The sequence below is a fragment of the Magallana gigas genome, chromosome 7, assembly GCF_963853765.1.
Source record: "Magallana gigas chromosome 7, xbMagGiga1.1, whole genome shotgun sequence".
In the NCBI taxonomy this organism is placed as follows: Eukaryota; Metazoa; Mollusca; class Bivalvia; order Ostreida; family Ostreidae; genus Magallana; species Magallana gigas.
The window spans coordinates 11,866,556-11,884,725 of record NC_088859.1 but is presented as its reverse complement, the minus strand read 5'-3'; the positions used below and the strand labels follow the sequence as shown (position 1 = coordinate 11,884,725).

The window sequence follows — 18,170 nt, the reverse complement described above, 5'->3', positions numbered from 1 at the left end:
ACTGGATAGATTCAAGTTTGTTCAAATCATGGTCCCAGGGGGTAGGATTGGGTCACAACAGTAGGTGGGGGGGGGGGGGCAAATTTTAAAAAACTATTATTCTAAAATAGCTGTAACATAAGTGAAATCAAGCTTAATTAGGCAGTTAAGATTCTTTATTAAATTCAAAATCTTGAGGAGTAGGGTGAGTCTGCATTGGGAATCCAATTTTAGACCCTGTAAGCGATGTGGCCCGTGGGCCTCTTGTTGACCATTTAGGTTATTAATTTTGGTTCACAACCCTTATGAAAAGATGATATAAGTCTTCTTAAGAATAATAATTGCATGCAATGCTTAAAAGTCATGTATAGCCTGTAAAACAACTTTATGGTATATTTTATTTGGTGTGTGCACAAATTCTGTCGAATAAAAATAGTACGACCTATCTTGTTCACTTTAGCTTACGAACGACAACTCTTGAAGACATCTGTCACTTGGCTGGGGGAAAAAGTTTATAAAAAAAATGGACATCACGTAGGGCATCTGTTAGCTGTATCAAAAATCTAGTTTCTGTCATGATCTGCATAACGTCGATTCCATGGTAAGAAACTGTTGCCGCTCAATTAGATCCAAAATGCGTGTGACATGGAGGCGCAATGTTGCAGGAAATCTGATTGCCTTGGCAGTGGTGACAGCATTTGTTGTGACATATGTTAAACTTCTGCAATACAACAAAGCCAGTTCCACCACATTCAACCTAGTCGCCAACCGACATCGCCGGCCCCGGGGGTTACACGCCAGCCATACGGTGCACAGGGGGTCAAAAAACGCGACCTCCAGATTGGCCGTCCATGTCGTGGAAGAACATCACCAGGGTAAATGTTACACATCACAATTAACCGTTTAATGCCAGTATGTGATTTACTGGTCAACTTACTGTAATCGTATAGTGGTTTTTATAACGTCACGGCACCAATGTAATCGTATAGTGGTTTTAACTTTAATTTATACCAGGAGTTCCATGATATTCTTAAGTCTATAGTCGCTTAAGTTAAGTCAGTCTCAAATCCGTCTGTTTTCTAAGTCTAAATTCAAAACTCCATAATAATGTAAAGAATCTAGAAATTAATATTAACGCTCAATCACTCTGTCAGATATTTGCGTTTACTTTAAATAAACAAGTACCTTTATTCCAATTTCAATGTGAACGAAAACAAGTGTAAAGGTTTTCAATATATTTAATAATGAGCATGAAATGAGACACACAAAAATGATATTCACAATGAAAAATATCTAGGAATACTAACATTAAATTCACCGTCCTAACCAAATAGATAAATTACTAAGCCTACCTTATAGTTAATGTTATGTCCAAGAAACCCGAACAAATTATAAGTACCACCCCGCACGGACTGAATGAAATACACAACTAACCTAACAGGTTTCCCAAGTTAAATTTAGCATAAATGAAACGGAAGGGATAATTGAGTTATAAACGAGACTATGAACGAAACGATGAACGAGACAGGAAACGGAGACTGGGGCCCACCTATCTACCCAGGGGAGTGAGTTGACTCGAACCTTAGAGAAGATTCCACGTCAACTGCCGGACTAAGGCAAAACCTGACTTTAAATACACCGCTCTGGGGGTGTGTTTCTCTTAGCCAATCAAAATGACTGAATGTAAATATAGCTCGAACTGGTGTTTTCCAAATGATTATGTAAAACTACGAAACTTTCCGAATGTAAAATAAATTATTAGAACCAATCAGAAACGTCGTTATATTTTGCTTATGTTATAAACGTACAAATACCTGACATGAAAGCGGGAGACTATAATAGAAGAAAACATTACTAAAAATCTACCCGTAAATCTGATCATCGACAATAAAAGTAAGTATTAATAATATAACTGAAAGTTAAGTAATATTTAAATGCAATCCTATCACACTCCCCCCACCCCAAAACCGAAATATCTTAAATAAGATATTGAGGTAAAAACAAAAATGTCCGTACCCTAATAAAATGAAAATTTCGAAATAATACGACTTCACACAGCCAAGATGAACATAAAATATGTTATGTAATATTTAAATATTAACCCTGGAAAAAAAAAATTTATTTAGTATACATTGCAAATATTTCTGTTAAATAACAGGTATCACATGACCAATGGCGCGACAGTCAATATTTAACATGAAACGAGGAGGATCCATCATCGTTGAAATGAAGAAATGAATCACTGTCTCGCGGGACTGGTATGATATCCTCCCTGAACAAATTTTCCAAGAGTTTCGCATTTGGTTTCTTTGGTGGTAATACGCCTTTCGGATCTATGAATGAATTGTTGAAAGAAGTTTTCTGTGTGAATGTAGACTTCCCTTTATGTTTCTTCTGATTATGATGAATTATGTTGCGTTTCTCAATCTCCCTATGCCCACAAGATTCACAGTGAAATAGGAGGATTTCTCTCACATGGGATCTCCTCCAGTGTTTCCGGTATGAGGCCAAAGAAGAATAATGTTTATCTCCGCACTCTGGTACTTGGCACTTCATCCCCCCATCCGGAAACTCCTGGCGAAGATCCCTATCAAGCGAAAGCACATCACTTTCTCTCACCTCCACCTCCAGGACGTCCATTGCTGATAAAAACAAAACAAAAAGGGTAAGTAACAGTCCTTAATTAATTATGTTTACGTATTTAAAAAAAAATTGTTTTATTATAAGAATTATTATTTATATAAGAGTATAATTTTATTAATCAGAAAGTAAGAGACAGATAACTTATGCTGTCAACAGAATATACATATGCACTCGTATCATGGCCCTGCTTCTCTACGGCCTCCTGCAGCATAAGAATATACTACATTCCGTTTGTTTGAAGCATTTTTCAATAACTTCCTCCATAGTCCACCTGACCACAATACCATCACACAGCCACAGTAGTGAACAGTGATCAGCATATCGAAGATACAATGTATACCTGGGGCGGATACAGGTTCTCGAAATAAAAACTTATCCCACGACAAGCTGTACAATATTTTACTCACTGGGGCCCCTAATTTCTCCACTTTATTGTACTTACACCTCAATCAATTCCCGAATTGATTCGAACCTGTATTTAACTTGAAATTTATCAAACTTATTGTCAAAGAGAACGAACTACTAATCCAAACAGTATCTCACACTGTATTTCTACACATAAAAATTCTCTCAATAAACCTGACAAATTCCAATAGTTTTGTAATACATACTTATATAATAATCAAAAATAAAATAATTAAAAAAATCAATTTTTTTTTTTTTTTTTTTTTTTTTGAGTAATCGATGTCTTTACTGACTGATGAAAAATTCGGCATTACTGAAAAATAACTCGTACTACAATAAATTCCAAGATATTTTAAATGCCAAAGTACTGCATATTTACAAATTAAGAAACACGAATTCCTTTTCTGAACCATATGAACTGCTGAGCAGTTACTAGACGGGGACAGTAAGCATTACCTTCCTTAAAGTGATAATATGCAATAAAAATGATTAACCATAAGGGGGGCTTATACTAATTTTTTTTTATTTTATTTATGGTGAATATATTACTGGGGGTTTTATTTTTCTTCCAAATTTTGAAAATTTTTCATTTGGCTGATAGGATGAGGACGGTAAATCATATTTACAAGGGGTTGTACCACCAGCCTCCGCTCCCGTCTCGTTCAATGACAAAGACACATCACTATCTGAGACCAAATTTGTCTCATCTGCCAACCAATTATGACAACTGACTCCCTGATAAGGTTTTAAATGATCAACGTGTACAACAAGCTTATCACTCTCTGGGGATTTCTGAATTTTATAAGTAACATCACTTAATTTTTCTAAAATCATATAAGGTCCTATCCAACCGAGGCCCAATTTCAGATTCGCCCTAGGGGGATACCACCTCCACACCATATCCCCACTCTTAAATTCTCTAGGATTTAACCCTCTATCGTAATATTTCTTTTGACGAATCGCTGCCTTTTTACTCTGAGAATTTGCTAACTCAAAAGCTTTATTTATTGCAGATTTAACCCATTCTATGTATTGAATAGGACAAGAGGACATGTCTGAAGTACCTGTCATAACATCAATTGGTAAATTCATTTCCCTACCAGTCATCAACAAATTGGGAGAACAATGAGTACTGTCGTGAGTCGTGGCTCTATAGGCCATTAAAACATAGGGTAAATGATCGTCCCAGTCATTTCTTGATTCATTGACTAAAAGTGATAGCATTTTCTGTAATGTGGCATTAAAACGTTCAACTAAACCAGAAGATTGAGGCCTATAACTACAACTACGAGTTTTCTTAATTCCCAATTTCTCACAAATACATTTAAAAAGTTCACTTTCAAACTCTCTACCTTGGTCAGTGTGTATTTGTTTTGGAGTACCAAATCTACAGACAAATTCCGTTACAATTTTATCTGCTACTGTTAGAGCCGTGTGATTTGGAACAGCATATGCTTCAACCCATTTTGAAAAATAATCTGAAAGAACTATGATATATTCATTTCCATTGTCTGTAATAGGGCAAGGACCCACAATATCAATTCCAATTTTGTCTAAAGGCCAACCAACTGAAGACTGTTGTAAAGGGGACTTGGTAAAACCAGGACCAGGTTTACCTCTGGCACAATTATCACATTCTTTACACCATCTACCTACATCAGAATCTATTCCAATCCAGTAAAATCTTTCTTTAACAGATTTACAAACTCTATCTCTCCCTAAATGACCTGAATATTTTTGACAATGTAACTCTTCAAAAATTCTTTTTCTGATAATTTGAGGGGCAACTAATAACAAATGAACAGTGTCTTGTTTGTGCCACTTGTACTTAAGTAGCTCATTATCCAAAACAAATAAATCCCATTTTGCCACCTGTAATTTAAGTTCTAAATGACAATTTTCAATAACTTCTTTTCCAGGTTTTGTGTCATAAGTCTGTTTCAAAGTAATGAATTTTGACAAAATTGGGTCATTTCTTTGCATATCCACTAAGTTGTCATGAGACCATGAGTCTAACCAATTAGATTTTTGACAGTCTGGATAATCATCTTTCATGTCATTTTGAATAGAAGCCACTGAGACCAATGATATGAAATCATTCTTATCTGTTTTTGTAGCCACATGAGAAGATGATGAATGAGATTTACAGTCAGGACAGTCAAGTCGTTTACAGTAAGGATAGGGCATACGGGACAAACTGTCTGCATTTCCATGCAAGGTACCTTTTCTGTGAACTAATTCATAGTCATATGTCTCTAAATTTGATATCCATCTAGCAAGCATACCCTCTGGATTCTTAAAATTTCTTAGCCAAATAAGTGAAGCATGATCTGTCCGAATCAAAAACTTGTTGCCATATAAAAAATGCTTAAAATGCTTGACAAAAACATTTACTGCTAACAGCTCTCTGTACGTAGTACAATAATTTTGCTCGCTTTTTGATAAAGTTTTACTTGCATATGCTATGACTCTTTCAATTTCTTTACCATTTTCAATTTGGATTTGAGAAAGAACTGCACCAATGCCATTAAGACTAGCATCTGTATCTAATATAAATTTTCCTTCTTTCTGTGGATAATTCAAAATAGGGGCAGATACTAATTTTTGTTTCAAAATTTCAAAAGCTTTCTGACATTCTCTATTCCAAACAAATTTCACATTTTTACAAGTCAGTTTGGTCAAAGGGGATGCAATTTCTGAAAAATTTTCAATAAATTTTCTGTAATAACCTGCTAAACCCAAAAAACTTTTTATTTCTGAAACGTTAGTAGGTATTGGCCAATTTAAAACACATTCAATTTTGTCTGGGTTACAACTAATTCCCTTTTCTGAAACAATATGACCTAAGAAAAGAACTTCAGTTTGAAATAAAAAACACTTTTTAGGCTTCAAAATCAAATTAGTTTCTCGAAGTCTGTCAAATACCAGTTTCAAATTCTGAAGTGTCTCGTCAAAAGTTTTTCCAAAGACTATGATGTCGTCAAGGTAACATAAACAATGTTCCCATTGAAGTCCACGCAACATTAATTCCATAAGTCTTTCAAAACATGAAGGGGCATTAGATAAACCAAAAGGTGTGACTTTGAATTGAAACAATCCTCTATGAGATGCAAATGCAGTTTTTTCTCTATCTTTAATATCAACTTCCTGTTGCCAATAACCAGATGCTAAATCAAGAGTACACATGAACTTTGACCCCGACAGTGCTTCCAAACATTCATCAGTTCTAGGGAGTGGATAAGCATCCTTCTTAACTACAACATTTAATTTTCTGTAATCTATGCAAAAACGAATTGAACCGTCTTTCTTTTTCACTAACAAAATAGGACTAGCCCAAGGTCCAGAACTAGGTTCTATAATATCGTCATTTAACATTTTGTCAATTTCATTGTCAACTATTTCTTTTTGTTTTACAGAAAGTCTTCTAGGAGGAAGTTTAATGGGACGAGCATCGCCTGTGTCAATGGTATGTTTAACAAGACCAGTTCTACCTAGTTTCCCATCAGGACCCATAAAAATGTCTTGATATGCTATCAGTAAATCTTTGATTTGTTCAAGCTGACTTTCAGTGAGGGACTTTGACATATTTTCAAAAATAGATTTCAAATGCTCTGGGAAAACTTTATCTGAAGACTGAATAACAATTTCAGAGTTGTCTTGAATTGAATTCACTGCATGAATAAAATTTTTGACAATTTCTACTGAACCTATTGTTTGTCCTTCAAAAAGTGTAACAAAATCTTCTGAAATGTTTACAATGGGTATCGAAAATGATGATTGATTTGTTTTAAGAATTAATCTAGACATAACAACTCCTACGTCATCCAAATTGTTTGGCTCAAAAATCATGTTCTCAGCATTTTCTGTCAAAAATGAATCTAACTTTCCAATTATTGTTGTTGCAGAATTTGGGGGAATTGTCAAAGATTCACTGATCTTAATTCTGGACACGATGTTATTGTTTACTTTAAAAAGTTCAACAAACTTGTCTCTTAGTTCAAGATATGATTTAGCTACATGTACAGCAATGTCATTGTTTTCTAAAAAATCAAATCCTAAAATTCCTTGCAAATCATCTATGTCAGCTATTATGAAATCTTGAGTGAAGTCAATGTCTCCGAGCTGAAATGACAATGAACTTTTTCCATAAGTTTTGATAATTCCACCATCCGCAGCTGTCAGTGTATTGAATACACTCCCCAACTGTGTAGGTGTGTTCTCAAGTAACTCAAATGTTTTGGATGACAAAATACTGACTGCCGAACCAGTGTCAATCAAAAATTTCACTTTAACACCATTAATTTTCACCTCTGCAAAGAGACATGACTTATTAATACTATTTAATTGAATAACAGGGCCATCTTGAAATTGGGTCTGGGTTGTACTTTCGGCCTCAAGAACAACCCTTTTTAGTTTAACGATTCAGACTTCGGTTTTTGCTTGACATCCTTATCTGTTTTCTGTTTTTCAGGACAGTCGTAAGAAAGATGACCTTTTGCATGACATACATAACAGTCAACATCATCCATATTTCTGGAGAACCCTCGACCACGACCTCTACCAAAACCTCTTCCGCGAGAATAAAAAGATCCCCTCTGACTACCGGAATTAATGATGCCTTCAAGATCTGAAATTTTCTTCAAACATCCCTGCATTGTCTCAACAAGTTTACTAATATCTGAATTTGATTTACTCAATTCATTTTCCAAAGATTTTTCTTTACTCAATTTTGCAGTAACTGATCTAACACCAGATTCTTCATATTCAAAAGTTTCTTTTGGCTTTACTAATGTAATTTGTGAACCTTCAAAAGCCTCATATTCCGTAGCCAGAGCTATTGCACCATCTAAGGACTTAGGGTGATTGAGCGAAACATGCTTCTTAAGATCATGACTACTCAGACCATTGATAAATTGTTCAATAACATTTATTTCTCTGAAAGAATGGGGAACCTCGGGATAGGCCAGACAACTCAATCTGCGCAATGCATATCCATAGTCAGAGACAGACTCCTGCTTTTGTCTCCTTCTGTTTCTAAATTCAGACCTATAAGAAAAAACTCTTTCTGCAGGACTAAATCGATTCGACAAAACAGATTTCAATATATCATAATTATTCAACTCGTTGTAAGTCAAATCACCAAGCATCTTCTGTGCTGAACCTCTCAAACACATAACTAATTGTTGCGCTTTTTCATGAACTGACCACCTATTCCATAATGACACATGTTCAAATTGAACAATAAAATCTTTCCACTCAACACTTCGTCCGTCAAATTTGTCAGGTTCTTTCTCACGTCTGGGCATAAAGGATGACCTTCTAACAGGGGGTTGTGGTTTGAAATTGTTAAACTGAGGGGTACTAGTTTGTGAATTTGAAAATCTGTCACTTGACTGAAAACTGTTTGAATAGATTGGCAAGCTAGAATTTTGATGATTCCCATGTAAAAATCCTGAAATAGTAGTTACAGCATCTACCCTAGAAGGATAAGTCGTATTAATGTGGTCGTCAAAAACACTATCGTTTAATGCTGTCACTTCTGAAACAGAAATGCCTCTGTATTTGTCAGTGTCATATTCACTAGGAAGGGGAGGAACTGAGGGAGATTTTTCAGTAAATAAATTTAGCTCTTTCAAAAACACCTCCCTTTCAGGAGTTTGTCTGAAGTCATATTGTCCACGTGCACTTGCATTCAAGTCGTCATTGTCTACCTGACGTGCCATCACCGGATCGCTCCAGGTGACACGAGTCTTCCGTGAGGGCTTACTATAAGGCTGGGGAAACATGTCAAAATAATGTTCTGTCTGGACAACAAAATAACAACACAAAAATTATGCTCCAAAAAAAAAAATTTTTTTAATAAAGTACTACACCCAGGTTCTACTATCGTTCTCTGGCAGGAACGAGCCTGTCGGTTCCAGAGTTAGGTCACGGCACCAATGTAATCGTATAGTGGTTTTTATAACGTCACGGCACCAATGTAATCGTATAGTGGTTTTAACTTTAATTTATACCAGGAGTTCCATGATATTCTTAAGTCTATAGTCGCTTAAGTTAAGTCAGTCTCAAATCCGTCTGTTTTCTAAGTCTAAATTCAAAACTCCATAATAATGTAAAGAATCTAGAAATTAATATTAACGCTCAATCACTCTGTCAGATATTTGCGTTTACTTTAAATAAACAAGTACCTTTATTCCAATTTCAATGTGAACGAAAACAAGTGTAAAGGTTTTCAATATATTTAATAATGAGCATGAAATGAGACACACAAAAATGATATTCACAATGAAAAATATCTAGGAATACTAACATTAAATTCACCGTCCTAACCAAATAGATAAATTACTAAGCCTACCTTATAGTTAATGTTATGTCCAAGAAACCCGAACAAATTATAAGTACCACCCCGCACGGACTGAATGAAATACACAACTAACCTAACAGGTTTCCCAAGTTAAATTTAGCATAAATGAAACGGAAGGGATAATTGAGTTATAAACGAGACTATGAACGAAACGATGAACGAGACAGGAAACGGAGACTGGGGCCCACCTATCTACCCAGGGGAGTGAGTTGACTCGAACCTTAGAGAAGATTCCACGTCAACTGCCGGACTAAGGCAAAACCTGACTTTAAATACACCGCTCTGGGGGTGTGTTTCTCTTAGCCAATCAAAATGACTGAATGTAAATATAGCTCGAACTGGTGTTTTCCAAATGATTATGTAAAACTACGAAACTTTCCGAATGTAAAATAAATTATTAGAACCAATCAGAAACGTCGTTATATTTTGCTTATGTTATAAACGTACAAATACCTGACATGAAAGCGGGAGACTATAATAGAAGAAAACATTACTAAAAATCTACCCGTAAATCTGATCATCGACAATAAAAGTAAGTATTAATAATATAACTGAAAGTTAAGTAATATTTAAATGCAATCCTATCACACTCCCCCCACCCCAAAACCGAAATATCTTAAATAAGATATTGAGGTAAAAACAAAAATGTCCGTACCCTAATAAAATGAAAATTTCGAAATAATACGACTTCACACAGCCAAGATGAACATAAAATATGTTATGTAATATTTAAATATTAACCCTGGAAAAAAAAAATTTATTTAGTATACATTGCAAATATTTCTGTTAAATAACAGGTATCACATGACCAATGGCGCGACAGTCAATATTTAACATGAAACGAGGAGGATCCATCATCGTTGAAATGAAGAAATGAATCACTGTCTCGCGGGACTGGTATGATATCCTCCCTGAACAAATTTTCCAAGAGTTTCGCATTTGGTTTCTTTGGTGGTAATACGCCTTTCGGATCTATGAATGAATTGTTGAAAGAAGTTTTCTGTGTGAATGTAGACTTCCCTTTATGTTTCTTCTGATTATGATGAATTATGTTGCGTTTCTCAATCTCCCTATGCCCACAAGATTCACAGTGAAATAGGAGGATTTCTCTCACATGGGATCTCCTCCAGTGTTTCCGGTATGAGGCCAAAGAAGAATAATGTTTATCTCCGCACTCTGGTACTTGGCACTTCATCCCCCCATCCGGAAACTCCTGGCGAAGATCCCTATCAAGCGAAAGCACATCACTTTCTCTCACCTCCACCTCCAGGACGTCCATTGCTGATAAAAACAAAACAAAAAGGGTAAGTAACAGTCCTTAATTAATTATGTTTACGTATTTAAAAAAAAATTGTTTTATTATAAGAATTATTATTTATATAAGAGTATAATTTTATTAATCAGAAAGTAAGAGACAGATAACTTATGCTGTCAACAGAATATACATATGCACTCGTATCATGGCCCTGCTTCTCTACGGCCTCCTGCAGCATAAGAATATACTACATTCCGTTTGTTTGAAGCATTTTTCAATAACTTCCTCCATAGTCCACCTGACCACAATACCATCACACAGCCACAGTAGTGAACAGTGATCAGCATATCGAAGATACAATGTATACCTGGGGCGGATACAGGTTCTCGAAATAAAAACTTATCCCACGACAAGCTGTACAATATTTTACTCACTGGGGCCCCTAATTTCTCCACTTTATTGTACTTACACCTCAATCAATTCCCGAATTGATTCGAACCTGTATTTAACTTGAAATTTATCAAACTTATTGTCAAAGAGAACGAACTACTAATCCAAACAGTATCTCACACTGTATTTCTACACATAAAAATTCTCTCAATAAACCTGACAAATTCCAATAGTTTTGTAATACATACTTATATAATAATCAAAAATAAAATAATTAAAAAAATCAATTTTTTTTTTTTTTTTTTTTTTTTGAGTAATCGATGTCTTTACTGACTGATGAAAAATTCGGCATTACTGAAAAATAACTCGTACTACAATAAATTCCAAGATATTTTAAATGCCAAAGTACTGCATATTTACAAATTAAGAAACACGAATTCCTTTTCTGAACCATATGAACTGCTGAGCAGTTACTAGACGGGGACAGTAAGCATTACCTTCCTTAAAGTGATAATATGCAATAAAAATGATTAACCATAAGGGGGGCTTATACTAATTTTTTTTTATTTTATTTATGGTGAATATATTACTGGGGGTTTTATTTTTCTTCCAAATTTTGAAAATTTTTCATTTGGCTGATAGGATGAGGACGGTAAATCATATTTACAAGGGGTTGTACCACCAGCCTCCGCTCCCGTCTCGTTCAATGACAAAGACACATCACTATCTGAGACCAAATTTGTCTCATCTGCCAACCAATTATGACAACTGACTCCCTGATAAGGTTTTAAATGATCAACGTGTACAACAAGCTTATCACTCTCTGGGGATTTCTGAATTTTATAAGTAACATCACTTAATTTTTCTAAAATCATATAAGGTCCTATCCAACCGAGGCCCAATTTCAGATTCGCCCTAGGGGGATACCACCTCCACACCATATCCCCACTCTTAAATTCTCTAGGATTTAACCCTCTATCGTAATATTTCTTTTGACGAATCGCTGCCTTTTTACTCTGAGAATTTGCTAACTCAAAAGCTTTATTTATTGCAGATTTAACCCATTCTATGTATTGAATAGGACAAGAGGACATGTCTGAAGTACCTGTCATAACATCAATTGGTAAATTCATTTCCCTACCAGTCATCAACAAATTGGGAGAACAATGAGTACTGTCGTGAGTCGTGGCTCTATAGGCCATTAAAACATAGGGTAAATGATCGTCCCAGTCATTTCTTGATTCATTGACTAAAAGTGATAGCATTTTCTGTAATGTGGCATTAAAACGTTCAACTAAACCAGAAGATTGAGGCCTATAACTACAACTACGAGTTTTCTTAATTCCCAATTTCTCACAAATACATTTAAAAAGTTCACTTTCAAACTCTCTACCTTGGTCAGTGTGTATTTGTTTTGGAGTACCAAATCTACAGACAAATTCCGTTACAATTTTATCTGCTACTGTTAGAGCCGTGTGATTTGGAACAGCATATGCTTCAACCCATTTTGAAAAATAATCTGAAAGAACTATGATATATTCATTTCCATTGTCTGTAATAGGGCAAGGACCCACAATATCAATTCCAATTTTGTCTAAAGGCCAACCAACTGAAGACTGTTGTAAAGGGGACTTGGTAAAACCAGGACCAGGTTTACCTCTGGCACAATTATCACATTCTTTACACCATCTACCTACATCAGAATCTATTCCAATCCAGTAAAATCTTTCTTTAACAGATTTACAAACTCTATCTCTCCCTAAATGACCTGAATATTTTTGACAATGTAACTCTTCAAAAATTCTTTTTCTGATAATTTGAGGGGCAACTAATAACAAATGAACAGTGTCTTGTTTGTGCCACTTGTACTTAAGTAGCTCATTATCCAAAACAAATAAATCCCATTTTGCCACCTGTAATTTAAGTTCTAAATGACAATTTTCAATAACTTCTTTTCCAGGTTTTGTGTCATAAGTCTGTTTCAAAGTAATGAATTTTGACAAAATTGGGTCATTTCTTTGCATATCCACTAAGTTGTCATGAGACCATGAGTCTAACCAATTAGATTTTTGACAGTCTGGATAATCATCTTTCATGTCATTTTGAATAGAAGCCACTGAGACCAATGATATGAAATCATTCTTATCTGTTTTTGTAGCCACATGAGAAGATGATGAATGAGATTTACAGTCAGGACAGTCAAGTCGTTTACAGTAAGGATAGGGCATACGGGACAAACTGTCTGCATTTCCATGCAAGGTACCTTTTCTGTGAACTAATTCATAGTCATATGTCTCTAAATTTGATATCCATCTAGCAAGCATACCCTCTGGATTCTTAAAATTTCTTAGCCAAATAAGTGAAGCATGATCTGTCCGAATCAAAAACTTGTTGCCATATAAAAAATGCTTAAAATGCTTGACAAAAACATTTACTGCTAACAGCTCTCTGTACGTAGTACAATAATTTTGCTCGCTTTTTGATAAAGTTTTACTTGCATATGCTATGACTCTTTCAATTTCTTTACCATTTTCAATTTGGATTTGAGAAAGAACTGCACCAATGCCATTAAGACTAGCATCTGTATCTAATATAAATTTTCCTTCTTTCTGTGGATAATTCAAAATAGGGGCAGATACTAATTTTTGTTTCAAAATTTCAAAAGCTTTCTGACATTCTCTATTCCAAACAAATTTCACATTTTTACAAGTCAGTTTGGTCAAAGGGGATGCAATTTCTGAAAAATTTTCAATAAATTTTCTGTAATAACCTGCTAAACCCAAAAAACTTTTTATTTCTGAAACGTTAGTAGGTATTGGCCAATTTAAAACACATTCAATTTTGTCTGGGTTACAACTAATTCCCTTTTCTGAAACAATATGACCTAAGAAAAGAACTTCAGTTTGAAATAAAAAACACTTTTTAGGCTTCAAAATCAAATTAGTTTCTCGAAGTCTGTCAAATACCAGTTTCAAATTCTGAAGTGTCTCGTCAAAAGTTTTTCCAAAGACTATGATGTCGTCAAGGTAACATAAACAATGTTCCCATTGAAGTCCACGCAACATTAATTCCATAAGTCTTTCAAAACATGAAGGGGCATTAGATAAACCAAAAGGTGTGACTTTGAATTGAAACAATCCTCTATGAGATGCAAATGCAGTTTTTTCTCTATCTTTAATATCAACTTCCTGTTGCCAATAACCAGATGCTAAATCAAGAGTACACATGAACTTTGACCCCGACAGTGCTTCCAAACATTCATCAGTTCTAGGGAGTGGATAAGCATCCTTCTTAACTACAACATTTAATTTTCTGTAATCTATGCAAAAACGAATTGAACCGTCTTTCTTTTTCACTAACAAAATAGGACTAGCCCAAGGTCCAGAACTAGGTTCTATAATATCGTCATTTAACATTTTGTCAATTTCATTGTCAACTATTTCTTTTTGTTTTACAGAAAGTCTTCTAGGAGGAAGTTTAATGGGACGAGCATCGCCTGTGTCAATGGTATGTTTAACAAGACCAGTTCTACCTAGTTTCCCATCAGGACCCATAAAAATGTCTTGATATGCTATCAGTAAATCTTTGATTTGTTCAAGCTGACTTTCAGTGAGGGACTTTGACATATTTTCAAAAATAGATTTCAAATGCTCTGGGAAAACTTTATCTGAAGACTGAATAACAATTTCAGAGTTGTCTTGAATTGAATTCACTGCATGAATAAAATTTTTGACAATTTCTACTGAACCTATTGTTTGTCCTTCAAAAAGTGTAACAAAATCTTCTGAAATGTTTACAATGGGTATCGAAAATGATGATTGATTTGTTTTAAGAATTAATCTAGACATAACAACTCCTACGTCATCCAAATTGTTTGGCTCAAAAATCATGTTCTCAGCATTTTCTGTCAAAAATGAATCTAACTTTCCAATTATTGTTGTTGCAGAATTTGGGGGAATTGTCAAAGATTCACTGATCTTAATTCTGGACACGATGTTATTGTTTACTTTAAAAAGTTCAACAAACTTGTCTCTTAGTTCAAGATATGATTTAGCTACATGTACAGCAATGTCATTGTTTTCTAAAAAATCAAATCCTAAAATTCCTTGCAAATCATCTATGTCAGCTATTATGAAATCTTGAGTGAAGTCAATGTCTCCGAGCTGAAATGACAATGAACTTTTTCCATAAGTTTTGATAATTCCACCATCCGCAGCTGTCAGTGTATTGAATACACTCCCCAACTGTGTAGGTGTGTTCTCAAGTAACTCAAATGTTTTGGATGACAAAATACTGACTGCCGAACCAGTGTCAATCAAAAATTTCACTTTAACACCATTAATTTTCACCTCTGCAAAGAGACATGACTTATTAATACTATTTAATTGAATAACAGGGCCATCTTGAAATTGGGTCTGGGTTGTACTTTCGGCCTCAAGAACAACCCTTTTTAGTTTAACGATTCAGACTTCGGTTTTTGCTTGACATCCTTATCTGTTTTCTGTTTTTCAGGACAGTCGTAAGAAAGATGACCTTTTGCATGACATACATAACAGTCAACATCATCCATATTTCTGGAGAACCCTCGACCACGACCTCTACCAAAACCTCTTCCGCGAGAATAAAAAGATCCCCTCTGACTACCGGAATTAATGATGCCTTCAAGATCTGAAATTTTCTTCAAACATCCCTGCATTGTCTCAACAAGTTTACTAATATCTGAATTTGATTTACTCAATTCATTTTCCAAAGATTTTTCTTTACTCAATTTTGCAGTAACTGATCTAACACCAGATTCTTCATATTCAAAAGTTTCTTTTGGCTTTACTAATGTAATTTGTGAACCTTCAAAAGCCTCATATTCCGTAGCCAGAGCTATTGCACCATCTAAGGACTTAGGGTGATTGAGCGAAACATGCTTCTTAAGATCATGACTACTCAGACCATTGATAAATTGTTCAATAACATTTATTTCTCTGAAAGAATGGGGAACCTCGGGATAGGCCAGACAACTCAATCTGCGCAATGCATATCCATAGTCAGAGACAGACTCCTGCTTTTGTCTCCTTCTGTTTCTAAATTCAGACCTATAAGAAAAAACTCTTTCTGCAGGACTAAATCGATTCGACAAAACAGATTTCAATATATCATAATTATTCAACTCGTTGTAAGTCAAATCACCAAGCATCTTCTGTGCTGAACCTCTCAAACACATAACTAATTGTTGCGCTTTTTCATGAACTGACCACCTATTCCATAATGACACATGTTCAAATTGAACAATAAAATCTTTCCACTCAACACTTCGTCCGTCAAATTTGTCAGGTTCTTTCTCACGTCTGGGCATAAAGGATGACCTTCTAACAGGGGGTTGTGGTTTGAAATTGTTAAACTGAGGGGTACTAGTTTGTGAATTTGAAAATCTGTCACTTGACTGAAAACTGTTTGAATAGATTGGCAAGCTAGAATTTTGATGATTCCCATGTAAAAATCCTGAAATAGTAGTTACAGCATCTACCCTAGAAGGATAAGTCGTATTAATGTGGTCGTCAAAAACACTATCGTTTAATGCTGTCACTTCTGAAACAGAAATGCCTCTGTATTTGTCAGTGTCATATTCACTAGGAAGGGGAGGAACTGAGGGAGATTTTTCAGTAAATAAATTTAGCTCTTTCAAAAACACCTCCCTTTCAGGAGTTTGTCTGAAGTCATATTGTCCACGTGCACTTGCATTCAAGTCGTCATTGTCTACCTGACGTGCCATCACCGGATCGCTCCAGGTGACACGAGTCTTCCGTGAGGGCTTACTATAAGGCTGGGGAAACATGTCAAAATAATGTTCTGTCTGGACAACAAAATAACAACACAAAAATTATGCTCCAAAAAAAAAAATTTTTTTAATAAAGTACTACACCCAGGTTCTACTATCGTTCTCTGGCAGGAACGAGCCTGTCGGTTCCAGAGTTAGGTCACGGCACCAATGTAATCGTATAGTGGTTTTTATAACGTCACGGCACCAATGTAATCGTATAGTGGTTTTAACTTTAATTTATACCAGGAGTTCCATGATATTCTTAAGTCTATAGTCGCTTAAGTTAAGTCAGTCTCAAATCCGTCTGTTTTCTAAGTCTAAATTCAAAACTCCATAATAATGTAAAGAATCTAGAAATTAATATTAACGCTCAATCACTCTGTCAGATATTTGCGTTTACTTTAAATAAACAAGTACCTTTATTCCAATTTCAATGTGAACGAAAACAAGTGTAAAGGTTTTCAATATATTTAATAATGAGCATGAAATGAGACACACAAAAATGATATTCACAATGAAAAATATCTAGGAATACTAACATTAAATTCACCGTCCTAACCAAATAGATAAATTACTAAGCCTACCTTATAGTTAATGTTATGTCCAAGAAACCCGAACAAATTATAAGTACCACCCCGCACGGACTGAATGAAATACACAACTAACCTAACAGGTTTCCCAAGTTAAATTTAGCATAAATGAAACGGAAGGGATAATTGAGTTATAAACGAGACTATGAACGAAACGATGAACGAGACAGGAAACGGAGACTGGGGCCCACCTATCTACCCAGGGGAGTGAGTTGACTCGAACCTTAGAGAAGATTCCACGTCAACTGCCGGACTAAGGCAAAACCTGACTTTAAATACACCGCTCTGGGGGTGTGTTTCTCTTAGCCAATCAAAATGACTGAATGTAAATATAGCTCGAACTGGTGTTTTCCAAATGATTATGTAAAACTACGAAACTTTCCGAATGTAAAATAAATTATTAGAACCAATCAGAAACGTCGTTATATTTTGCTTATGTTATAAACGTACAAATACCTGACATGAAAGCGGGAGACTATAATAGAATATATTACTGGGGGTTTTAAAGATTTCACATCATAAAAGTTATGTTACCAATTGTACTATTAAATAAATTGAATGTAAAGATTATAAAGTTTTTTTTATTAATAGCTCACCTGAGCTGAAAGCTCAAGTGAGTTTTTCTGATCACGTTATGTCTGTCCTCTGTCTGTCTGTCCGTAAACTTCTCACATTTTCAACATTTTCTCCAGTACCACTTTACCAATTTCAACCAAACTTGGCACAGAGCAC

General features: G+C 35.1%; 1 long non-coding RNA gene across 7 annotated transcripts; it reads left to right on the top strand.

Moving 5' to 3' along the window:
- The first annotated feature begins 925 nt into the window (after nt 1-925).
- Nucleotides 926-17,918, top strand: LOC136270098 (uncharacterized). 7 transcript variants are annotated; one of them, XR_010707788.1, is made up of 10 exons: nt 926-1,872; nt 2,138-2,644; nt 4,041-4,109; nt 5,145-5,245; nt 6,444-6,493; nt 7,499-9,923; nt 10,189-10,695; nt 12,091-13,295; nt 14,494-14,543; nt 15,549-17,918. It is a non-coding gene; the product is annotated as an uncharacterized lncRNA (long non-coding RNA). The 7 variants fall into 7 exon arrangements; XR_010707790.1 differs by having other exon boundaries at nt 4,041-4,199; XR_010707787.1 differs by having other exon boundaries at nt 4,041-5,245; nt 12,091-12,159; nt 13,195-13,295.
- Nucleotides 17,919-18,170: the final 252 nt, after the last annotated feature.